This window comes from Plectrocnemia conspersa, unplaced genomic scaffold (assembly GCF_051122295.1).
Source record: "Plectrocnemia conspersa isolate PC_06_02 unplaced genomic scaffold, ASM5112229v1 ptg000001l, whole genome shotgun sequence".
Taxonomy (NCBI): Eukaryota; Metazoa; Arthropoda; class Insecta; order Trichoptera; family Polycentropodidae; genus Plectrocnemia; species Plectrocnemia conspersa.
The window spans coordinates 10,880,397-10,904,545 of record NW_028277165.1 but is presented as its reverse complement, the minus strand read 5'-3'; the positions used below and the strand labels follow the sequence as shown (position 1 = coordinate 10,904,545).

At 32.8% G+C, this 24,149-nt stretch overlaps 1 protein-coding gene across 2 annotated transcripts in view; it reads left to right on the top strand.

The window, feature by feature from the left end:
• Positions 1 to 24,149, top strand: part of Src64B (Tyrosine-protein kinase Src64B) — a 54,557-nt gene that overhangs the window by 18,129 nt on the left and 12,279 nt on the right. The window contains exon 2 of one of the 2 annotated variants that reach the window (XM_088192572.1): positions 5,852 to 5,935. The exons of the other annotated variant lie outside the window; for it this stretch is intronic. The gene's annotated coding sequence lies outside the window, so the exon portion shown is untranslated. The remainder of the gene's footprint in view (positions 1 to 5,851; positions 5,936 to 24,149) is intronic. 2 annotated transcript variants of the gene reach the window in all.

The window sequence follows — 24,149 nt, the reverse complement described above, 5'->3', positions numbered from 1 at the left end:
GGTCTACCTCGCTCTCATGTAATCGTGATCTAATACTTCTTAAAAATATAATAAACACAAGTATTATTAATGTTGTTTCGTTCGTATGGAAGCGAACCGAATGGTTATGTATATTATATAACTTAATGTTTTTGTTTGATTGGCCGAACGGTTAACCCTTATATTGCCAAAATCCGTTATATCGGTTTATGCTACTTTGGATAAAATTGCTGGATCCAATATGCTTATATATTTAAATGAACTACTTAGGAAAAAATAACATTTTCTTAGAACATATATTTTTTAATTATGTAGTACATCAATAGTAATCCTCAAAGGCTCGCACCAATTATTTTTACGAATAACAAATCGACTAGACTAGTTGTTGTATAGCTTTTATATTTAAAAGCGCTTCATTCATATTTTATTTTTACTGAATCGATTTATAGATAGCTTTGTAAACATAGGTGTAACTGTAACCGTTTTATCTTTTATTTGTAATATGTTATCTAAAATCACCTTCATTCAGTTCTCCATCAGAAATCAAATCCTGTAGTTTAACTTCCCATATTCGTTAAACGAACTATTCCTCGCATGGCAATTGGTCACAAATCGATCGATTACAATGCGTTTGCTCATACGAATACTGCTCACACGGTTTTAAGGAAAATTATTCAATTTCAATATACATTATTTGCGTACAAATTATTGAGATATTCATGATGGGCCGACGAATTTTTTAAATTTTAAATACATAAAAAATATCTATCAATTTGTTGAAAATATTTTGTATCAATTTCTTCATGTTTTCAAATACATTTGGTCTTCAATTGAATATGTATTATTTTAATTTTATCGAGTACATACTTATTTTTAGAATATATGTACATATGTATATTATTGAGAAATAATAAAATTACTTAAAAAATAGTGTATGAATATTTATTATTTTTTTTTTTCACTTGGTGTCCTGTTAATTTGAAAATTGAATTACTTTGAAAACATGATTAAAAAATTTGGTTATTAATATTGAATATCTTCTTAAACCTCAATATGTAGAATTAATTTAATTCATAATTATAATAACGTCTAATATGATATAATATTATTTTAATATCTATTGGAGATATTTTTTTTTTAAATTAATTTAATAAATACATATATCTTTACATTTTCTTCCTTTTACGATATCTTGAAACGTTTGATCTGTTGTTTATGTATAACTTTAGGAAAATTATTTATTTTCTTATGTATTTGAACATTGCAAATAAAACAATATGCGCGTAAAAATATAGGGATTGTGCTGAAACACTTTTCAGAGTAGTTGTGAATTATTTTTTATGTCGAGAGTTAAAAAAAATATTTCCTATAGAATAATTAAAAACATTGCATTAATTTGCTTTTATTTATTTTGAAATGATCAGCTATTATATAATTATGTTTATATGTAACACCGTTAATTGATATATTTTCCTTAACAAATCAGCGGCTTTTATAACGTTTTCATAATTAAAATTATCCAAATGATTTCGATTTTTAAATCAAAAATACCTAACTGCCACATTATTATTTAACCTGGAGTTTTTTTTTGTAAAATTGGATAAAATAATTTAAAAAATTGTGTATGAATATGTATATCTTATTTCAATCAATTGAATTTCTTTCACTTTGTTTCCTGTTCATATTGAAATTAAATAAATTTCCTTTTCTTAAAACCGTGTGAGTGATGTTCCGTGTGAGCAATATTCGTATGAGCAATCGCCTTGTGATTGATTGATTTTTGACCAATTTTCGTGTGAGCAATACTCCACATGAGTAATCTTCCTGTTGTGTATTTTTGTTATAAATATGTCGGATCTACTTTATATAGCTTTCATGTATAAATATAAATACATTTAAGACTGCATTTAAATAGGCACTTTATTTCTATTGTTATGAAATTATATATATAGTTTAAGTTGTTTTAGTTGGTCGTTTGAGCGAAAGTGTAGCGAAACTTATTTAATGGTTATAGTTTATTATTTATTGTTAAAGTTAGATAAGTTCTCTCTGACAAGGCTTGAGGATATTTTTACAATATTTAAAATGTATTCATATACTAACGGACCGCATTCGATTTTGCCTGGGATAAGATTTAACGCAAATAAACCCGAAATTAGTTCGAGAAAGCCATTCTTGTTATATCTATAATACATACATAAGAAAATGGTTTTCAGAAAGAGCAAACATATATGAACTTAATCAACGCCAAAGCGTTGAAATTACCAAAAAAATACTACAAAATAGCTATTTGCTTAAATTTTATAATACTTTCACTCTTAAGGATCCCCGAAACGGTCAATTGTGATTGTCAATGTTGATGTTATTATCGATTGATCAATTGATCGCATCAATGAGCGTCAGTCGCATCAACATTGACAATCGCAATTGACCGTTTGAGGATCCTTAAAGTATTCTCTTTGCCTTCCATGTGTGAACAGTAAACAAATTGTTACACTACCAACTAAGTAAGATTTATTAATCAATAGAGGTCGGGGGAAGGGGGGGGGGTTATACGTTTTGATCGGGGTCCTAAAGAATAACTATGCAGACATGTATTTCTATAAATACATGGGCTATTGGATATGCTTTACATTAACACTAATAACTGAACAACATGGGTTTTAATTTTATATATACCCTACAGTCTTGTTTGTTTTCAAAAGTCAGTGCAAAATAAAATCACGCGTTCTTAAATGTATGTTTTGTAATTGGTCGTACGCCGTGAGGGATGTGCCGGTACTTGTAAATACACAAGGTTTATTATGGCAATTAGTATGTTATCATCTTACTTCAGTAAGTTGATAACATACTAATCGCTATAATTGTGTTTTATTTATCATAATCCTTAATTTCCTCGACGTGTTTTAAACTTTAATTCGTTTCTGAAATTATTAATGTTTTATTATTTTTAATTTACCCTCCTTTTCTTAGTGACCACATGGAATGAAATGACTTAATAAAAATATAATGTAGTGTTTTTCAATTTCTTTCGTGTCTGCTAGAGCGGAATTAGTGATTATTATATAACTATAATTCCAATCGATCATCACAGATTAAGTGTTTCTAGATTTTCCTAATCTCAAGGATGAATATCAAGATTAATAATTAAAATTAAAATCGAGCTCAAAATCATGCAAGTGACGCTTTCAAGTATACTAGTCTGGTTTGGTATCTCATTACTTACTTATAAGTTAATGCTTGTGTTTACCTAATTTTAGCAATTGTTGAGAAATTAAAACATTTTTGATTACAATAATTATGAAACCAATTCTTCGTTGTTATTAAAGAAAGTTTTTTTGTTGTTTCGTGTGTTGCTGTTTTTAATTACATAGTGTATTTAATGTTGTGTTCTACAAATCAACGAATGTTTTTTCGTCGTCCCTTTGAAAAGGCAATCTTCTCTGAGCTTTTCCCCCAATACGGAAGACGGCGAATCCCTACACTATATTGGCCCTTCGCCAAATTGTTCTTCGCAATTTCTCCGATTCGGTCATCCCGTTTTTAATCAATGTCAATTTTTTTGCCAAAGTACTCTTTGTTTCAGCGATATTTTTTTCTTTGTGTCCATGTATACAAATTATTATTTTAACGCGATGCATTCGAGGCTCGGCTAGTTTCTAATATTAGAAACGCCACGGTTGTCCGAATGCGAGAACGGTGTCGAATTGAAAATAGATTCGATATTTTTCCAGCGTCGCGGGATGCTGAGCTGCCACAGATCGATATATACGGAGGTGTTTCAGTCCGGCTGAAACCTGTACGTGTATGTATTCAAATATATTTCTTATCGTTAGATAACATTACATCACTCGAAGCGTATCTGATGTTACGATATCGTCATCGCGTCCGGCTTAATTAGTTTATTTATTTTGACAATTTTAGTCGGAGATAACATCGGATGATTCATATTGACTATATTCGCACACTTTTTAATCTTATCGAACTTTCTGAAAACGGAATTGTTTTGAGATAACGAGCACTCTATTACATTTCGTCGCCACTCTACATTTCAGTTCAAATTAGAATCGAATATATTCGGTCGGCCCTTGGGTGGAATATTCTCGAGTGGTGTTTAAATTTGCCAGAGGCTTAATAAGGAAACGCTTTTGAGGTGGTATTGCTTCGGTTCATTTTGTGATAAGACACGATCGCTTCTTTGAAAAATATTCATCCCAGGTAACCAAACTCTACTGCGAGTCTCAAACATCTGTTGTCGCCGTTATAAAGTGTGTGCTTACCTTAAGTTGCAGAGAGATTATGTATACAGTGATTCTCGGAAATTTGATCATAATAATAATTGTGGCGGGATATATCTGTCTAAATATAATACATTATTGAGTGACTCTTGTTGAAACATTGTATTATTTGTGTTTAAGCCCCCTTTTCCTTGTGAGTCACGTGTAACATTAGAAATGAGTGCATAATGTCCGTTACTATCATACACTTATAACGTAATAAAGAGACACGTCATTAGAAATACGACTAGAGCTAGCAGCATATAATGTGTCAATAATAAGGGCAGAATCATAAATTGAACTACTCTTCATATTTTTGAAGGACAACGAGCCCATTCTGAATTTTGACAGAAACTTTCGTTGAAAGTTTTTAGGGACTTCTCTGTTTAATCGAGGTGCTTAGAGCCCAACAATTTTTTGTGCAAATAGAATGATCACTTTTCAGCCTGTGAAATATTACAATCAATAAGTTATTTGATAAGGGGCCTAAAATTTAATCATGGGTGTCACCATCAAATAAAGGTCTGGAATTTGACAAATATTTTACAATTTTAATTAAAAAAAAGAGTTTGTTAATCTACTTTATAATAGCTTAAATTATTGGAAAAAGTAATTTAATGCAAGTATATAAATTAAATGATCGAAATCTTTAGCAATAGCCAAGACTACTACTATAAACTACTAAGTAAATATATTTAACAGCTTGTTGAAGTTGGTCGCTGGCGAAATGAAAACATTTATTGGACAATATTTCATTAGTTTATTTTGAATTATTTTTTCGTAAATTTTACTCGCAAGTAAAAGTTATAGGCCGTCAACTAGAAAGAAGCGTAGGGTCTGTACCCGGTTTACGAATAACTATTACGCATATTTGCTTTAGACAAAAAAATACGTTTAAAAATGGCAAATGACGTAAACAATACACGTAGAATTTGCGGGTTCGCTGAGAACAGGGCTGAATAAATATATATAATATAATAGAACAAATAAAACATTGTTTTTTTTTTATTTAAATCATATTATTAATTTTAGAAATTTATTGTTTATTAAGAAAATGCTACAATAATAATCTCAACAATCGTACCTCGAGAACAAAAAACCTTACTTACCTGTGTATTTACACATACCGGTGCTAACCCATAAGGCAACCGACCAATCACAGGGCAGAGTAGAACAATTTTTTTTTAATACAGACTAAATATTTTTTTCTTGCAAGTGCGTAGAATATCCCAAATGTTCACTTATTTTGAAGTTAATATAAAATTTTCAGAAGCCGAAAAATGTAGGTTTCTTTACTTATTTTTAACATAAATTGTGCAAAATTTTCATCCGAAATGTTTACCCTAGATAGTCGGAGTTTCATATAATTGAGTTTATGTAACATAGTTTTTGTATATGTATTTATTCAATATTGAAATACAATTATTGTATTTGAACGATGAATCGTAGCTGTGTAATCAGATCCTTAATGTTTGTGTCTTATCTTTTTTCACAAATAAAACTATATATTTTATTTTCAGATTACCTGTTCTATCCCGTTAAAAAATACAATGAATACGTAAATTATTTATTAATCTGTATTTTGTTTGTTACAGATAGTGAAATAACGGTTTTTGGCTGTGAAATTAGCTAGAGACTAGAGAGTTAGAGCGATCAAAACCAAGTACAAATATTATACGGTGAGTGTTTTATTTTTGGTTCATATACCGTCTGTCCCAAATACGCGAGTACTGATCAAAAAAACAAAAAGAAAACGTTTGTTATTCTGCAATAATATATTAATTTATTCAAAACACACCCTTTCTGAGTCAAAACAGAGCTGGAGACGATCATATTTTGTAGAAATTTTCAAGAAGTATCTTTAATGGTGTCAAAACGTTTTCCCTTCAACGCCAACTTATTTTTTGGGAATGGCCAACAGTCACAAGAAGCCAAATCAGGTGAATGCAGAGGGTGACTGAGTAACTACAATCCTTTATTGGCCAATAAGTCGCGTACACTCTTCGTTTTGTGCACTGGTGCATTATCGTGCAATAACGATCTCTACTCCCTTCGGCTCTACAAAAACAAAGTAATCATTCTGTGTTTCGATACTTAATGGTCATAATTATATTACTAAAGATGTCACTGTAGCAGCAAGACAAAAATTAATCAGAAGAAAGAGATGTTTTGAATTAACTTGTGAGGCACTGTATGCGGTAATGGATTAAACTACTCTGCGCACATGTGCGCGGGCGAAGTCGATAACATCCGCGGTGTTTTCTTGGATAGTTTTGTTTGATTTTTTAATTAAATTCCCCGAATTCGGCTCGAATCACAACAATAGCTTTCGGGAATTACGATATTATGCCCAGGCATAATAACGCATGCGAGTTTCTATTTTCGTGCCGCCATAGCCCTTTTATAATACGATTCATCCCTCTCGGAATAGGGGTGTGTATGGCGGAAGAGGGGGCCCTCGATTTCCGCTTTTGTTTGCCTCTCTGCATGTGTACGGTTTTTGGTTTCGTTTTCGTATGATTGACGTACACATAGGGATACGTTTCGGACGCTAATTATGCAGCCGGCTCTTCAAAGGCGTGCAGGCACTCTCTGTCCGAATTACGTATACGCTGCAACGTAACTATTTGCGGCTCTTCCTGTTTATCTTTCATCCGCTTTTTGCTTTACCTTCGTCAATTAAATGAAGTCAATACAGTCATCCGAATATTAATTCAAATCGGAGAGGCGATAATCTTATTTTAATACATATAAAACTCATTTCACAGGGTTGTGAAATGAGTTTTATATGTATTAAAAAAAGTCACAATAAATGTGTGTTTATTGTTGAACTCAACGTCTGTTTTAGAGCTGAATGAAATTAGAGAGAAATGTATCTTATCTCGTCATCGACGTGTGCACGATGGCAGTTGGTTTTTTTGCTGATTAAAATCTACTGCATGCTTGATCTTCTTTTTTTAATTGCGACATGCTATGGCGTGTAAATGATTTTCTCGTTACTTTTTTTCTAATTATGTCTAGATTGCGGGCACGCGTTTAATGGCATATAATACAAAATAATGTCGAGCGATATATAGTGGTTTGTCGGACATATTTTGCAAATCGGAATACCTCTTATGAAGTTGACTGCGAAGTAAGTTTCTGTTATTTTTTGTTGATAATATTATTATTTTAGTAAAAACATAAAATTCAACTATATACAAAATCTATACATGTATTTGGATATGTATACATCGGACAATTTAAAACTGTGTACGTAATATTTTATTTTTAACACTATGCCTAAAATATAATTTAATATAAACGTAGACTAGCTTTATTTTGTAATTTGAAACAAAAAAACTAAATAAATAGTTTCAATAATATTTACAAAAATAAATAATTTTAGCGTTTATTTTTTGCACTGATTTTAACAAGTTACTTAGCTTAGGGAGATGGGAGGGCTTGCATATCGGGCCTCTTCTCACTCTCGCCTCTTTTGTCGATGTTTCGACGATGGCCCAACACCGGTAACTTGTTAAAATCCGTAAAAAATCAAATCTACACGTTAGTTTTAAAAAACATATAATTCAATAAAAATTATTAAAAAAATTAAAAACAAATAATATTATTGCTATACAAGAGCCCGTTTCCTAAACATTTTGAAAATTACTCCCAATAAACACATCTATTTTTTTCATATTTGAAGACTAAAAGTAAAGTCGTAAAATCCTATTTTTACTGATTTGTAAAAATAGGATTTTACGACTGATTTGTAAAAATAGGATTTTACGACTGATTTTATAAGTACGGAATTGAACATAATACACCCCCCATCTGATCTGTATAAATTTATTTTACTCTCATCAGAGAACGTCACTCTTTCTCAAACCAAAACAGTCCTGATTTTGTATCGATTGCCCATTTCGTGCCTGTTAGACGTATTTCTTCGCCCAATAATACTGCATACACCTTTTTCCTTTAGCCACATATAAGATCTTTCCACGTTTATTTCTTTGTTAAATATTTATAGATTATTATTATTATTCTACTGAAACTAAATCGTGGACGATTTGGCATTTTAATTTTTATAAATATTTTCAAACCAGGTAGATGATTAAGAATATATTTTAAATTTATTATAATTTGGAGATGTGATACTGAATGTATGTATGTACATAGATAATTATGTTGTACTATTATAATCACGTAGCTTAGGTGAGATCAGCTGTTAAGTGATTTTACTTTTATATGCAGTTTTCGGATGATTTTTATATGGGTAATCACCTAAATGTATATGAATACAACAGGTGGATAATGTGTAAGTCACATTATACTAATTGATAACAGGAGCATGTTAAATCGTGCCATATACTTATTTTATACTCAACATTTTTTACTTTTATTATTTTTCGCCTGTGATGTGCATGAATTAACTATATAATAGTTTAATAATATAACAGTACGACACAGCACTCATGAATCAACACTGAACTATTTTTGTACAGATCGTAAAACATGCATGGGGCAAATTTTGCTGTATTTTTTTATGAAAACTTCCTTCTATAACTATAATATTAATAACTGAACATCGATAAAATATGTTTATAATTTAAACTACTTTTCAATAATGAACAAAATTTGCAATATTGTACTGTGCACTTTTCGATTCGAATATACAGGAAGTAATATTCGAATTTCCTATTTTGGCAGCAGTGTAAATCAGATAGCTGTGAATAATCAATCGTTCGAAGTGTCAAATGTTAGCTTGCAATAACATATTTACGAAATGGATCGCATAATCACTGTCTATTTAAATGATATTATTTTTCATAATTACTGAAAATCAAATATCCTATTAATAAAAAAATCCGAAGATATCCCCTGGATCACATTTTATTATACCAAGTATTGTAATATGTGAATAATAAAATTTGTGATTTAAAAAAAAAAAATGTTATGAAACTGAAGTCAACCTAAATAAAATTGAACCATAAATCATTGCATTGCATCAATAGAAATATCGTTGAAGTTTCTTTGTACATATATAGTATATATAGAGAAGATATGAAACTATATTTTTCTCTTTAAAGCATAAACTATCGAATGTGTAGCTTTCGCTGCGTTTTTATGTAGCAATGTCATAGAAAATATGTAATATGTTTTTTGTATTTTATGTTTTCCACGATCTGTCGTGACGGTACTAAAACAGTTCTATTGGTGCGACGGCTTCGCAGTAAATAGTTTTCTTCCCCTCTGTATATTTCGTAGGGTTGTTTGGCGACTTTGCGTCGCCAAGTAGGGAAATTATTGTCTATCTATACATAGTAATGCGTGCCGACATTTGCTATGCGTATCTATTTAAAGCGCTTTGGGTTTATTTTTACCGGATATATAGTATGAACGATCGATTCTCAATTTATTAATTCCATTTACGCTACTCAACGTGACGAGTGGCGTTAAAAGAGCAATTCAATCGTGCGTTTCAATGCCAAAAATAAAGCATGGATAACGTATAACGATGAGCATAATCGATTTCCGGATATATTGTCAATGTAGCACGCGACACGCATTCGATGTTTTTACCCCTTCCACGTTTTGCTCACAAGAGGTGTCTAGCGACACGGAAAGGCTTTTATATGCATACGTTTTTTGGCGTTCGACTACCGCAAGAGTATGTCCATTAATGGCACATACGCACTTTGATATTGGAACGTGTACTCCGCGGGGGTGAAAAGGCACACAAGGGTGTTTTTTCTTCTTTGATATCACATACAATTAACGTCTAGAGCAGCAATGTAAAAATGCATTGCTAAAATTAAACGATAGAATTTGCTCCAAATATATATTATAATTATTAATTTCAACAATTCTCTCGAATTGTAAAATATCTCATTACTAGTTGCTTATTATAGCATATACCTATTGGAATTTGTTAAAATGTGATGATACCCGTGAGACTAGTTGTCTACGACGAATTCTTGAACAAAATTTCTTTCTTTCTCTTAATCTATCTTCGGTAAGTCTAAAGGCTTCGTGCAGTTGGAGACATGTTCAGATCAACGTAGTATGTCAAACGCGCGTGCTAGTGCTCTCCAGAATACACACTATTTAATTATAATCGTATAAGCATTCACATGCACTAAATAATTGTTTACTGCTATGCCGCTATGGTCAATGACGTTTTTTCATCGGCTTGTCTCGTTCATCTTCTAGAGAGATTTTGAAAGACGAATCTAATTATCTAATTATTTTCTCAAAAGTTTTTGCCTAACCTGTTTAGGTTAAGTTTAAGTTAAGTTCTTGTTACGTATAGTCCCGACAATTAGCTCTATGCACTATTCCTATTTTTATTTTTAGATAAGGCGTCTCTAAAGTCATCAGTTCGTGTGAGAACGTCTGCAAAATTCATTTAAAGTAATCTTATATATAATTGTTCTAAGTAAATACAAATTTTTCGCAGCTGAAGTGATCTATTCCCTGTATTTTTAATGGATTCATATTTTAATACAATTTTTTACAATGCTTATATAGATAGTTTAACATATTCGTACTTTGGATGATTTTTATCCATATTTATGGCTCCCATAGAAAAGTGAAATTAACATGTTTCCGAGCAATGTATATTATAAATAAATATCAACATAAATAAATATTAAGGAAATTAGTAAATATATTATTAATTAATTTTGCTCCAGAATATTGAATGTTTTCTAGGTGTGATATTGTTTGCTCCTGAATCCAACCGACAGCTTGCTATGTAGTTTTAATGTTAAATAATTGAGTTTAGATCATGCTGGGCTACTTTCTACTACTTTCAAATTTATTGTCTAATGTAATGTTGTTGAAATTCTTCAGTAACATGAAGATACATTTTAATTAAGTTACTTTTGTAGATGTATTTTGCTACCCGACCAAATCCCTCATCTAAAATGAGCTAACATACACAGTATTCGTTCGACCGAAACTACGCCCCCCTACGTATCCCAGACACACCTCGCACACGCGTCTACACAATTTGAATAAGCAACGCTTATTGAATGAGCTTCGTTATCGTGTTGTCGCATCGCGCGAAAGGGACGTCACTTTGGTGCAGATTTACGACGCTTCTCCGCCTTCCGAGGTCTGCCGGTGGGCGTTTCGTACCTCTTCGGTGTCGCTGCGAGAGGGTGGTGTGCCGGTGCATCGGAGGTGATAACCGCGGGACACCCCTACGATGATGGGGCAGATGGCTGGCGAACGGGGCCGTAGACCTGTGAGCGGGTGCCAGTTGATCAATTTTGTATTCGCGCAAATGCACATGCACGTCAATCCGCTGCCGCTATAGTTATAGCGATCGATAGCAGCCGCGGAGAGACAAAGAACCGTGTGCTCGTTTCGGTGTAAAATGTGTCGGCGGTCCGAAACCGCGCGCCGAACGAATTCGATCCAGTGTGACGGAAAATGGCATTTTTTCCCAGTCGACAATAGGACGTTCGATGCGTAACGAGGGCGCTGTATCCAAAATCTAAATCATGTGCTGATTCGGCACCCTTCGCAATCAAGATTTTCTTGACGTCTATGACAAATTGCGACCCGCTAGTCAATATTATCTTCCTTTCAATTTAAAAGGTACTAAGGGCGAGAAGCATCACGGTCTAGTCTAGACAGAGAGGGGATGGTATGCCCATATTTTCATCAGGGTCCTAAAGTGCAACTGAGCAAAATAGACGGCATATAATATAAATTACATCAGGGTTGAATGCGCCTTTATTTTGTGCTCTCTAGCTTGAATCAAGTTGATAATTCTGGCATATCCTTGACAGGTAAACTAGACTCATGATATTATTTTTTATGAATTTCAAGAACCCTAGCAGATTTTCGAGTCTTGCGGGCCCAAACTAAAAAACGATGATCTCATGCCATCGAGATTAGCTTAGAGAATGTGAAAAATCTCAGTGACCCCGGAAGGCTTTGTAGATTCATCGGCTCTAAGCTGTGCGCACAATTCCCTTCGCGATACATCAATGATACATTTTTCCCATCGCGATGGGTAAACTTGATAACTATAAAAATATAACTGATGCTTTCGCGGAGTATTTTTATTCCGTCTATGACGAATCGTCTTCAGCTCACGATCAAGCTGGTTTTTTAGCGGGAAATGAAGTCGACATTTTCAACATTAAGTACGGTTTTTAGAAGCTCAAATCGTATAGTTCCACGGAACAGGACTTCATATTGTTAGATTGTCAGGCTAATCTTCTTGCTGCCATACCTACATTTTCATTTTTTTAATTCATGGAGATATACGAGCCCAATTGATTAAAAAAGGGTTATAAAGCGTGTATCAAAAACTTTCGACCGGTTTCTGTTCCTTCAGGATTATTCACATATATATATATATATACAAGCGCTAGTGGATCAACAACACGATTTTCGCTTGCGTCGTTTCACTGTAACTAAGCATTTGCGCCTATCAAAAACAGTAATAAAACCCATCGATTCTGAAATCCATGTCGATGTAGTATATACCAACTTCTCTTCGGAAGTTAAGCAACTTCGGTTTCTCAAACGGTCTTATTAGCTTTTTTCGAGCTACTCAGCACTTAATTATCGGCTTATAGAAAATTCCGGAAGATTAAATTCGGGAAAGAACTATCGTTATCGGCGGAACACGGTATTTTCCGTTTTTAAAATCCCACACGTAAATTTCGGACATAGAAATATTCCGGTCTCATTGTATCATTGTTTCGAAATGAAATTTTAACTAGTGACATCTTTATATTTTACTTATAATTATACACCACTCTCCCACACTGGGATAGACGGACTTCTAGCATATGGTGAACAATCTGTCAATGCTTGGCAACTTTCAACTACGATCTTTAGAGTGCCCTAGAGAGTCGCGATCGCATCCCTCATTCTTGACATCGCTTGTGAAACAGTGGAACCTCGCTTAACGAGCATAATTCGATCCAGAACCTTACTCGTAAAGCGCTTGGTAGATGTGATTACCGAGGAAATCATTGATAAAGTCCACGACATGATTCTCGCTGATCGTCGAACGAAAATGCGTCATAGGTGCGTCGATGGGAACGGCAATTGATATTTTACACGATAAGCTGACGATGAAAAAGTTGCTGGCTCGATGGGTGCCACGATTGCTTACGGTGGACAACAAGCGGATGCGGCTTTCAACTTCGAAACTAGATCCGAAGGTTCTGTCGCCGCCAATGAGACCTGGATTCATCATCGTATTCCAAGCAACAATTAAAAGAATGGGTTGCTTCCGGTGAATCTGCTTCAAATAAAATGAAGACGATCCCATCGGTCAGAAAAGTTATGGCGACAATTTTTTGGGATACGAAGGGCGTAATTAATACTCATGGACTTCTTAGAAAAAGGAAAATCGATCACTGGACAATACTAGTGAGTTATTGGACCGGTTTGACAAGAAATTGAAGGAAACAGCCCCATTTATCGAAGAAGATGGTGCTTTTTAACGCATCAACACATTCACCCAGAGTTTTCGCCTCTAAATTGCATGAATTGCTGCCGCAACCCCTTTCGCTCGACCTGGCTTTCTGCGATTTCTTCTTATTCCCAAACGTGAAGGAATGGATCGCAGGAAAAAAATTAGCTCAAATGAGGTCATTGAGACAGAGGCGTATTTTCTAGAGCTCAATTTGTGTTTTTTTGGAAGGGTTAAAAAAATGGCAGGGACTTTGAGAAAACGTGTATATCCCTAAAAGGGGACTCTTTTGAAAATAAATAATTTGTTTTAAAAAAAATGCGTCTTCATTCTTAGCACAGGTACTTATTGAACTGCCCTCATATTTTAGGTGTGCATCATAATTGTTTTGTTTAAATATATTCAATGGTATTTAACATTTCATATATACATATGTATATATTGGAGTTGATGTAGTGTATGTATGTACATATATAAATATAAATAAATCCTTACTTTCTATGCTTGTTATCGAAGATTTTAAAATCAGCAACATTCGATGCCAGCGAATATTTACTATTTATATAATGTTTTTCGGACCTCATGGTCAATTATAGTCCATTTGTTTGAAATAGTACACCGTCTGTCCAAAATTCGCAAGGACTGATCAAAAACAAATAGATGAAACACCCTTTCTGAGTCAATACAGCGCTAAAAACGATCATATAAAATTTCGAAACAGCCTTTTTCAAAAACGCCAACTTATTTTTTGGGAATAGCCAGAAGTCACAGGAAGCCAAATCAGGTGAATGCAGAGGGTGGCTGAGCAACTATGATGCCTTTTTGGCCAATAATTCGCATACAATCTTCGCCTTATCATTCAATAAGTACCAACTGCCTTAGGCTCGGTATTCTGGTCAAACCAGAAGAGCTAGTGCCAAAAAAAATCGGTTATGCATGTCAGAACCTAGACCTACAAAACGCATGCAACAACTAAGCTATGGAGCTACTAGAACCGGCGATGTGACTAATATTATATAACTAGTTCTCGCAGATTTGGGAAAGACGGCATATTTTGTATCTTATCATTTAAAAATCTCTGGAGATTTACCCTTTTTACCAGCAAGAAAGTGATACACGTTTGATCGTTGTGCATCTTTTATATCCTTGTTTTTATTGGTACATCTACGTACAACATTTATGTATTTTGCTATCAAATCAAGACTGTTTTATATTATACTCCAACTCATTTACCAGGTAGGGTTAGCAATATAAAGTTGATTATATCGCACGTAAAAAAATACACATGCCCCGATCTTGTGCGTAACAAGCGTAAGATACTCGACGATCTTCAAAAACGTGCAATTTATGTATGTGAATTTGTTATCAGTTTTCTATTTGAGCATGCGTATGAAAAATATTCTACGTGTACACAAGCTAACGTAATAATTCCCCCTTATTTCTAGATCGTGCGTTAAAACACGGTGTGAAATTCTCACAAAGGTGAATGATATAATATACGATATCGTAATCACATAATATTAACACAAAGACAATGATTCAAGTCATATCGTTAAGTGGATCAAGGAAGTACCCGCGCGAGAGCTACTTAATAATTCACGTATCTTTATTTTACAACGCTCCTTGGACCAAATACTAAATTGGAGGGGTTCGAGATTAGACGCAATTGATTCCGAGGACTGTTATTGCACATGTGACGCACGTACGAATACAACAGGTACGTTGCAGCACCCGTATTGTCCATTTCTCCACCGGGTAATCCCTTCTCGGTTTCGCTGCAGGAACGTAATGCGCCCATATCGATCAGCGAATGTTTCGTGAGGGGTGCGTGAGAGTATCCTTCCGCCCCCTGGAAAGCCGACGGGGAAACCCGAACTTTCCCGCCGGTCCTGTGCGGTGTGTCGTGACTTGCGACCTCGAATTTCCCGGAACGACCCTACGTTTTATGATGGATATCGGAATTCATACGTAGTACGTATGTACGCGCGTACGTTGACCGGCTGATTACCATGAATAATTACACTATCGTGGATTGGGTTTTTATTTATGAGTATGGTGGAAATCGATAGATTTGTAGGAAACAACATAACTATTCAGCGTTTTTGTGTGGGTGATATCTAGGGATTGTCGAATGAGAGTTGTAGGACAAATTTGGGTAGTTGACTGTTTTTTTTTTTGTTATTCAGTGGTTAAACTCTTTGAATTATATTTTTAAGTAATAATGAAATTATAATTGCGTAATTGAGACTGGCAGAAATCGACAACATAAAAATAACTTTAAACTATAAAACTATACTATAATATATAGTTCTTAAATTAACGCGTGTTTGTATATCATTTTTTTCTTGCGTTCATCACATTCATTTTGGAAATAAGAGGACTTGTATATCGTGCCGTTTCTAAATGAAACTAGGCTTTGCGGGCCTTATTATTTGAAAAGACTTATTATTTACATACACTTTATTTTTTTCTTAACACTTAAAGCGTCGGAATCCGATCAACATGCTTTTTGGTGACTTGATCCTACAGCCGGACGCATGTTAACATGATTTTCTTAAACTCGATTTTTAACAGACTCTTACTGACATCTTTGATTATTTTATGATCTTATATCCCAGCGCCTTTCTTTTAGGAGCGTTGGGGTACGATTCGCAGAAAGTTGTATGTCGCTAAGCATTTTTTTCAAATTACTGAAAGGTGCTGTCGACAATCCAGCTATTTTCGAGGAATCCTCCAGAATAGCTTGTCTGGTGAGTCTGGTATCTCATTACTGACTTATTAGTTATTGTTTGTGTTTACCTCGTTTTATCAATTGTTGATAAATGAAAAATATTTTTTATTTATTTAGTCTGGTAGTTAATACTTTTATGTATTATGTCTGATTGACTTACCCATTTGCTACTACCGTCTTTTTCCGAAAATAATACACTGTCTTACTTTCTTTTTTGGTCCGAAATATGAGCTAGGTCTTATTATCGGGGGAGGGCTTACTTTTCACGTACAATAAATAAATTTATATATTTTCGATTAATATTTATTTTTATATAGGAATTTTACATAAAAATAAATTTATTTCAAATTTATTCAAATACAGTCATTTCATTTTCTTTTGGAACATAGTCATAACTAATCAAATTCTGAATTCCATCCTGAGTTTCAATCGCCACATGTTGGCGTTCATTTTATTTTAACTAGGGCTTATTTTCGGGGGAGGGCTTATATTCCAAAAACTCCTGAAAATCACGCTAGGGCTTATTTTCGGAGGATGTCTTATTTTCGGAAAAAATACGGTAATTTACGCATTACGCATGTCTAGGCCACAAAATAAGATATAAAGTCTGATCTTTCAGCACTTGTAGCTGTTGATTGTTTTTACTTTCATTGTAACGAATTGCGCTTACGGCTGTCGAGTTTCAATATAAGATTTAAAAAAAGTGATATTGATTTATTTTTGGAATCAGTGACAAAATATAGCATTCCATTAATTTTATTATCATGAACATCACAACTTCCTGCTATTAATTCAATTTCGCCTCTTATTGGCGCAATTTTTGCGGTGAATTTTAGCAGTAATTTCTCTTTTCGCATTGAAGAAACGGATTACATTACGAACGGTATTATAAATTGACACGGCCATTTTAAACTCATACTAATAATCACATGAATGTTGCCAATCTGGAAAAATCATATTAGCTGATATAATTATATTTATTTATAATTAAATTATTTTTTTACCAAAAAGTTTTTATGCGTTCGCACGATTTTCTCGCATGAGTTTCGCCACGCACATGGTGATAGAGACAGTCGACCGCTGCGTCATATAAATATAAACAATAAATAATAGCTCAACTCAATTTAAAAACATCGTTTGAAATGCAAGGAATCGAACCCAGAACTATTTTATATTAGCTATGTATCTGTTTTTGTTATTAAACTGATAGTATTTACTAGGAGCATGAATGTTTTTCTAAGAATGGCACATTCGCAAAAAGAGAAGTAAGGCGAGTCGCAGTCACTAGTCACGAGATAAGTTATCTTTTCGTATGTAAATTTGCCTTTTTTGCGGCGCCTACTGGCAATATCACCGGAGCGATTTAGCAACCGGCCATCGCTAATGGTCATCCGACTGACACGTTTGAAAATTTGAATCCGAATCGGATGTAATAAGAGTAAACATCCATCGGTATATAATATGCAAATGAACGCAACGGTGTGTGATAGTAGTTTATTGTTATGGCATCGCTGCACAGTATTGGTGATATCAGTATAACGGACAGTGCATGTTACAACTTCAATAAACCCATTGTTCAATTCAAGAGCTCGTCTCTCTGCAACACATTATTTATTTATTTGTATGATAGTATAATCGACCCGACTTATAAAATAACTTTCAACCTTTAATCAGCTATTTAAAAAATGGCTTATTTCTATCTCAAATTAAAACCAAATCACGTATGTTCTCCGTCACTCTCATGACTTACGAGCACGGTTAGCGCATTGATATTCACAGTGTAAACGAACATCCTCCCGGGCCGTATTACAAATTCACGTCGCTCGCTTTTAAGTCACATTTTCAGTGGAAGTGTTGAGGGGTGGCTTTGGAACGTTTGCACACACCATTTGGTCAATTTTGTAGATAAATATTGGAACAAGGCGCAGGCGGGGATTCATTATTTGAAAAGGCAGAGACCTCGTAAGCTCACGACAAAAGGCATAAACGACGAAGTCCAGCGTATATAATAAGACTTTATATAACAATAATAAGTGAGACATGAGTGAAGCATATCTAAACCAAATTTTGCCCAATAGGAGAGCGCAAAAAATAATTATCGCTTCTCAGAAGTCAAGTCCTCTTATTGACCAAAATTCGGTTTGAATATACTTTAACCAATATTCTCATATCATAAGCCCGTAGTAATGTCGGTAAGGATAGCTATCATATTTTAAAAAAAACAGTGTAATATCGAAGTGAAGACACTATGGAGCAATATGCGAGATACAACTTCTATCTACTTCTTTTTCCGTTTATTTCCCCCTGAGTGTTAAGTCTATGTTTGCATTTTAGACCTCACCTAATGCAAGTTCTAAAATTGTAATTAGTTTTATGACTTTCATAAGGCTATGCTCGCTTTGGTTAATTCGTATAGGTTTAGTTTGGGTTTGAACAGAAAATTTACGTTTCGCAACTGTCAAATTGAGTTTCAGAGACATTTTAGAATAGCATATAATTTCAATTTCAGTTAAATTATATATTTGTTCGTAGAAATATATATCTACTGGTGGAAATGTATTTGGATTTCACTGAAAAATACAACCATTTATACATCGCATGTAAATAATTAATAATAACTATGTAAATGTATATATGACTACGTATGGAAAAATTGAAATCATATAATTTTACTAGGACCTATCAGATAAATTATATTTTTACTAGTAAAAACATATATCTACCGATGAAAATGTAATCCGATATGATTTTACTGAAATGGCATGTTTTAAAAATAGCTAGGTTCGGTTTTTTTGTAGATTTTTTTGAGAAATAACCCGAGAATTTCTGGTTTGGAATCAGGGATGTTATTTCTGCCATTTCCAGGGAAAGGGGGGCAAAAGTTAGCCAGTCAGTGAACGTTTTTTATTAAATTTTGATTTCATTAAATGATTTCACTGATTTTGGACCCTATTATAAATGTGCTGCAGCTGCTGTACCACAAATGATCCTCCTATTGACTCAACATTTTATTCCACGTTGAAAGAATCGATTGAAAAAAGGATGCTATGTAGCAAAAATGTTGAGTTTGGGCTCGCGTATTTGATCAAAAATATTGGCCTGAATATATTGATGTTCAGTTGACATTTAGAGAGATGGATATTAGAAACATCAGACTACCACTAAATGAAAGAAACGATTCGTGGATTTTGCGAATACATTCTCGAAAAGACGTCCTGAAAAAATATTGCGTTTGATATGTGCTATGAATTCTATTCCCATTTCTCTAAGTGAATGTGAACGCTGATTTCGCATATGAATTTAATTATAACCCCAATAATAGTTTCGTTCTAGAATCTAGACCAATACAGTTTCGGCACTTTAGTTCATCAAACTCATAGGACCACCTTTGTCAGATCGATCCTTCAAAATACGTTGATCTGTCGTTTCTCAGATTTCATTCGGCCATAAACATCAAAACTAAAAAAAAATTAATCAAGACGTTTTTTCAGACGAAAATTGGACTAAGTCTTGAAAATCACTTGTATATACTTATATGATGTTTTGTAATTTTATTTTACATTTAGTCTTTAGTTGTATATTTGTATTTGTTTATTTAACTTTAGATTTGACATCTAAAGTAAACAAAACAATATGATAAGTTTTTTTAATTTTTTATGCGCTTCGTGGCATAGGAAAAGCTGCTTTAAATTTAATTTAAACGATATTTTAATATAATTTTCTTTAGTAAAAATCATGAGTGAGTATCATTTTTGACAAAACTGAGTTATAATATCTACTAAGAATGCCAAGTAAAAAATATGCTTACTGAACTTTTCTATAAAAGCGAAATATATTCTTCTCGAACATTTTTGATACACGCGTTTTTCATGCAAAAAGAAGAAAAAAATTAGTAGGACTAATATAAAAATATTTATACTTAATCTTATTTTACAAACAATATGTCAAGCTCCATCTATATTTCTAAAGAAATATGCTTTTTCAACAAAAAAAATCTTTAAATACATTGTAAAACTATGTTTGGAATTAACTGGTTTTTTGGTCACTAGATACGAAAGATAAATAATGCATAAAATATCATCTATCTTATGTTTAACATATATGTCAGTCATCATTTTTAGTACAAAACTTTGTTATGTCAGTTAACAAATCATTATCTTTATTAAATTTAAAAATTTCGCAAAATCGTCAAAAATAGGAATCCATATGGTACTTGAATTTGTTTCATCAAGTTTTTCGCTTGTAGGCGTATCTCTAATCGAATTGTATGTTTTGCACAATGCTTTGTGGTGTTTCGTTTCAATAGAGGAGTACATAATATATATTTCATTGATTATCTACAATTTTATTTAAAAAAGTTTATTTGCACATTAATATTATTTTACTCTTATAATTTAGATTAGCTAATAATTATCGCTATATAATATAATAATAGGTTGTTTCATAACACGCTATATTTTTTTATAACTATTATTCAAAATATGCTCGATTTACAAAAATGGTCTTTCCCAACGATTTAACAATGAATGAACCCCTTGTTGTTAATAATCTTCATTTTTAGAAGCTATAGAGTCGTCAAAGGATTTCATACTTTAAATTTCTAAGAAATAAGTGTAAATGTTTCAAAATGTGATAATCTATAGGGTATAGGCGAATGGTCATGGAATTATTACAAGGAGACGAAGCAATATTTTTAATCCTAACTCGTTTACATATAAAATGTTAATTAGTAATTAGTAGTTCTCGCGTTATCGTGGAGTAATAGCGCTCCAAGTCTGTTTACCAACATCGGATGTTTTTGGGTTATTTCTTTATAATTTTTTGAACTTCTTTGGTGTCTTAAGTCCTGATCTCTAATGGTTATCGTAGAACACAGTTTTTCAACCTGAGTTCCCCATAAGTTTAAAGGTCCTCCGCGTTTATGGGACAGACGAAATTCAACAATTTTAATAATAAAACAAATATTTAGAACTTAATTAAATGAAACGGATTGAATTAAAAAAATGATATATACTGTAGATATTCTTGCTTATTTTAATGAATTAACACTTCTCTCCAAGTGACAAATATCAAAGTACAAAATAAAGTTAATGCTACTGTTCTCAAATTTAAATTTTGGGCTTATTGTATTTTAAAAGGAAACATTGAATGCTTTTTTAATTTACGCAATATTTTGATAATCAATAAAGCGTAACTCGATAAAAATGTTAAATATAATTTGCTGCAACAATTATCATACTTACAATAAATATTTATGGAATATTTTTCCGGTCAAAAATAAAAATATCGGAAACAAAATCCTTTTGAAAATTCTTGTGATACCTCTCAATTGCTAGTACAATAAAAGATAGAAGCACATTATTATGTTAACCGACTCCTTATTAAAAATAACATTTACCCAAGTTTATATTATGCACATTTTCTTCAAATTATGAAGGTATATCTTGAGATTGCTACACGAGCTGTAAAATATTTAATATCTATCGTTTATACCGATGTATATCTTCGAAAGATCTTTCTCTTTGTACGAAACAACAAATACTAAAAACAAAAATAGATTAGATTCAAAAGATAACATTCGTTTGCAAATCTCAACTTTGCAACAATGCTTTGCGATAAAAAACAGGCCCACCTAGTCATTGATGATTTTTTTATATACATTTTTATCTGTTGCCTGCTTTTTATATTATTTTGACCTTGTGTTTGTGTGTATTAATTTTTTTTTTTCTAGGGGTAATATACCCCTACGGTTTGTGATAAGTAAAATAATGTTTACGTAGAACGTAGAAACATTGTCTTTAATTGTTATCTAAATTTAGGGTTCCATGAAAAATATTGTAAACTAGAAGGTTTCTAAAGGCTGTGAGAGGTTTAATAACTCTGTCGTAGAGAATCCGTTTCTTTTCAAAAATGGCTTTCTATCGTTTCTCAAAACAAACAAAGAACAGACTTCGAACCGTGCTGTTTTTGCCTTTTAGTGAGTTCGTGCGGTACCCATTTGTCTATTTTTACACATTCCATATACATATGTCGTTAAATAGTTTCAGGGGAAACCTCTTAGTGTCCAAACAGCTGTTTATCGATTAGCTTCAACAATGTTACTCAATCTTTCTTCATCAACAGCATATTGAGGTCTTTCACCGGACACATTTTCAAGTTTAGTATCGCGAGAACGAAATTTTTACGAGCCAGTTCTGTGACTAACGCACCCTCGTCAAATCTCAAATTGATATTTATTGTAGTTTGCATCGCATTGCGTTTCAGTTTGCACTCGGTACAAAAAAATATACATAAATCTTTTGTCGCCATCATAATGCACAGGAATCCAAAAAATAGAGAACACAACTCTTCGTAAAATAATTTTAAAAAAGGTTATTTCCTACGAAGGTCTGGTTTTGAACTGAATCTGAATATTTTCTATGACTCATTGTACTCTGTACATTTTGTTATCTAAATAACATTAAATACGTTGTATAGAACAATGTATTTTATATTATTTAACACAGGGGGTGTCATTATAACCGACGTGATACGAGCAATTTATTAAAAAAGCACGATAGATCAATATCTGAAAGATCTGGGTTCGAATTCTTAATAGACGTTAGTATTTTTCAATGTGTATCATGTCCAGGAGATCAGAATTAGTGATTATTATGCACATGTTGAGTTTTCTTAGATTTTCTTAATCTCTTGAATGAATATCGTGATGACTTATATTAATTATAAGCTGTAATTATAGTTTATAATTACAGTAAAACCTCAATATAATGGCCTAATGCGGATGAGGGGGTGTCCGTTATATAAATGTAGGTTTTCCGAATGTGTTCTTTTAGTTTAAGAAAATAAATGGCACAACACAATGTCAGTGAAGGTTTCATAAATGTATTGAAAATATTATGTGATTTTAAACAATGATAAAGGTAGGTATAAAACTTTATTTCCCAGAACATAGCTTGTTACGTTTTTAAACATGTATTATAACATTAACAAGATGTTTTTAACAATTTTCACATTTGTCCGTTATATCGCGATTTCACTGTAATAAAATATATATCATTGATTTCAGTCTGGTGTCTCACTACTTACTTAGTGGTTGCGGATTGTGTTGACGCATTATTAGATCATTGGATGAATATTAGTGATTTAAAACGATGCACAGTAATTATTGCTACACTGTCCATGATAGTGTACAATTTATTGAACTGCTAATAAAATATTATTTCTACATTATTCGAGAATGAATGTGCTGATGCTGTCAATAGTACATTAACGCACCGTACTCTATAACATAATTATGTGATTTGACGCATTAAATAAACCGGTTTAATTGTAAATTACGTATATTTGATTGCCCCCATGATGTTTATGTTTCGTATCCTTCTACCGTGCGAAGATTCCACTGATATCGTATAAAACGTGGTGTTTACCTTTTAATATGCACATTTGACGCATAATTTTAACTGTAATGTGAGATATGTACCGTATCCTTGACTTTATAGAGGTTTTTTCAGAGCTTATTTCCTTAACTAATATTATTTGGTGTTTAGTATTTGTATATAAAGTAAATGTTTGACATGTTAATCTTTAGCGATAACGTTGAATTTGTAAATACTTTTAGATGAAGTACTCGAATGAATATACCTACATGTGTATAGGATTGATTGCGTTTCCATGTCAACACGATTTCGTCATCCATTGTCGAAGTGTTTATTTGACTAAATATGATATTGCC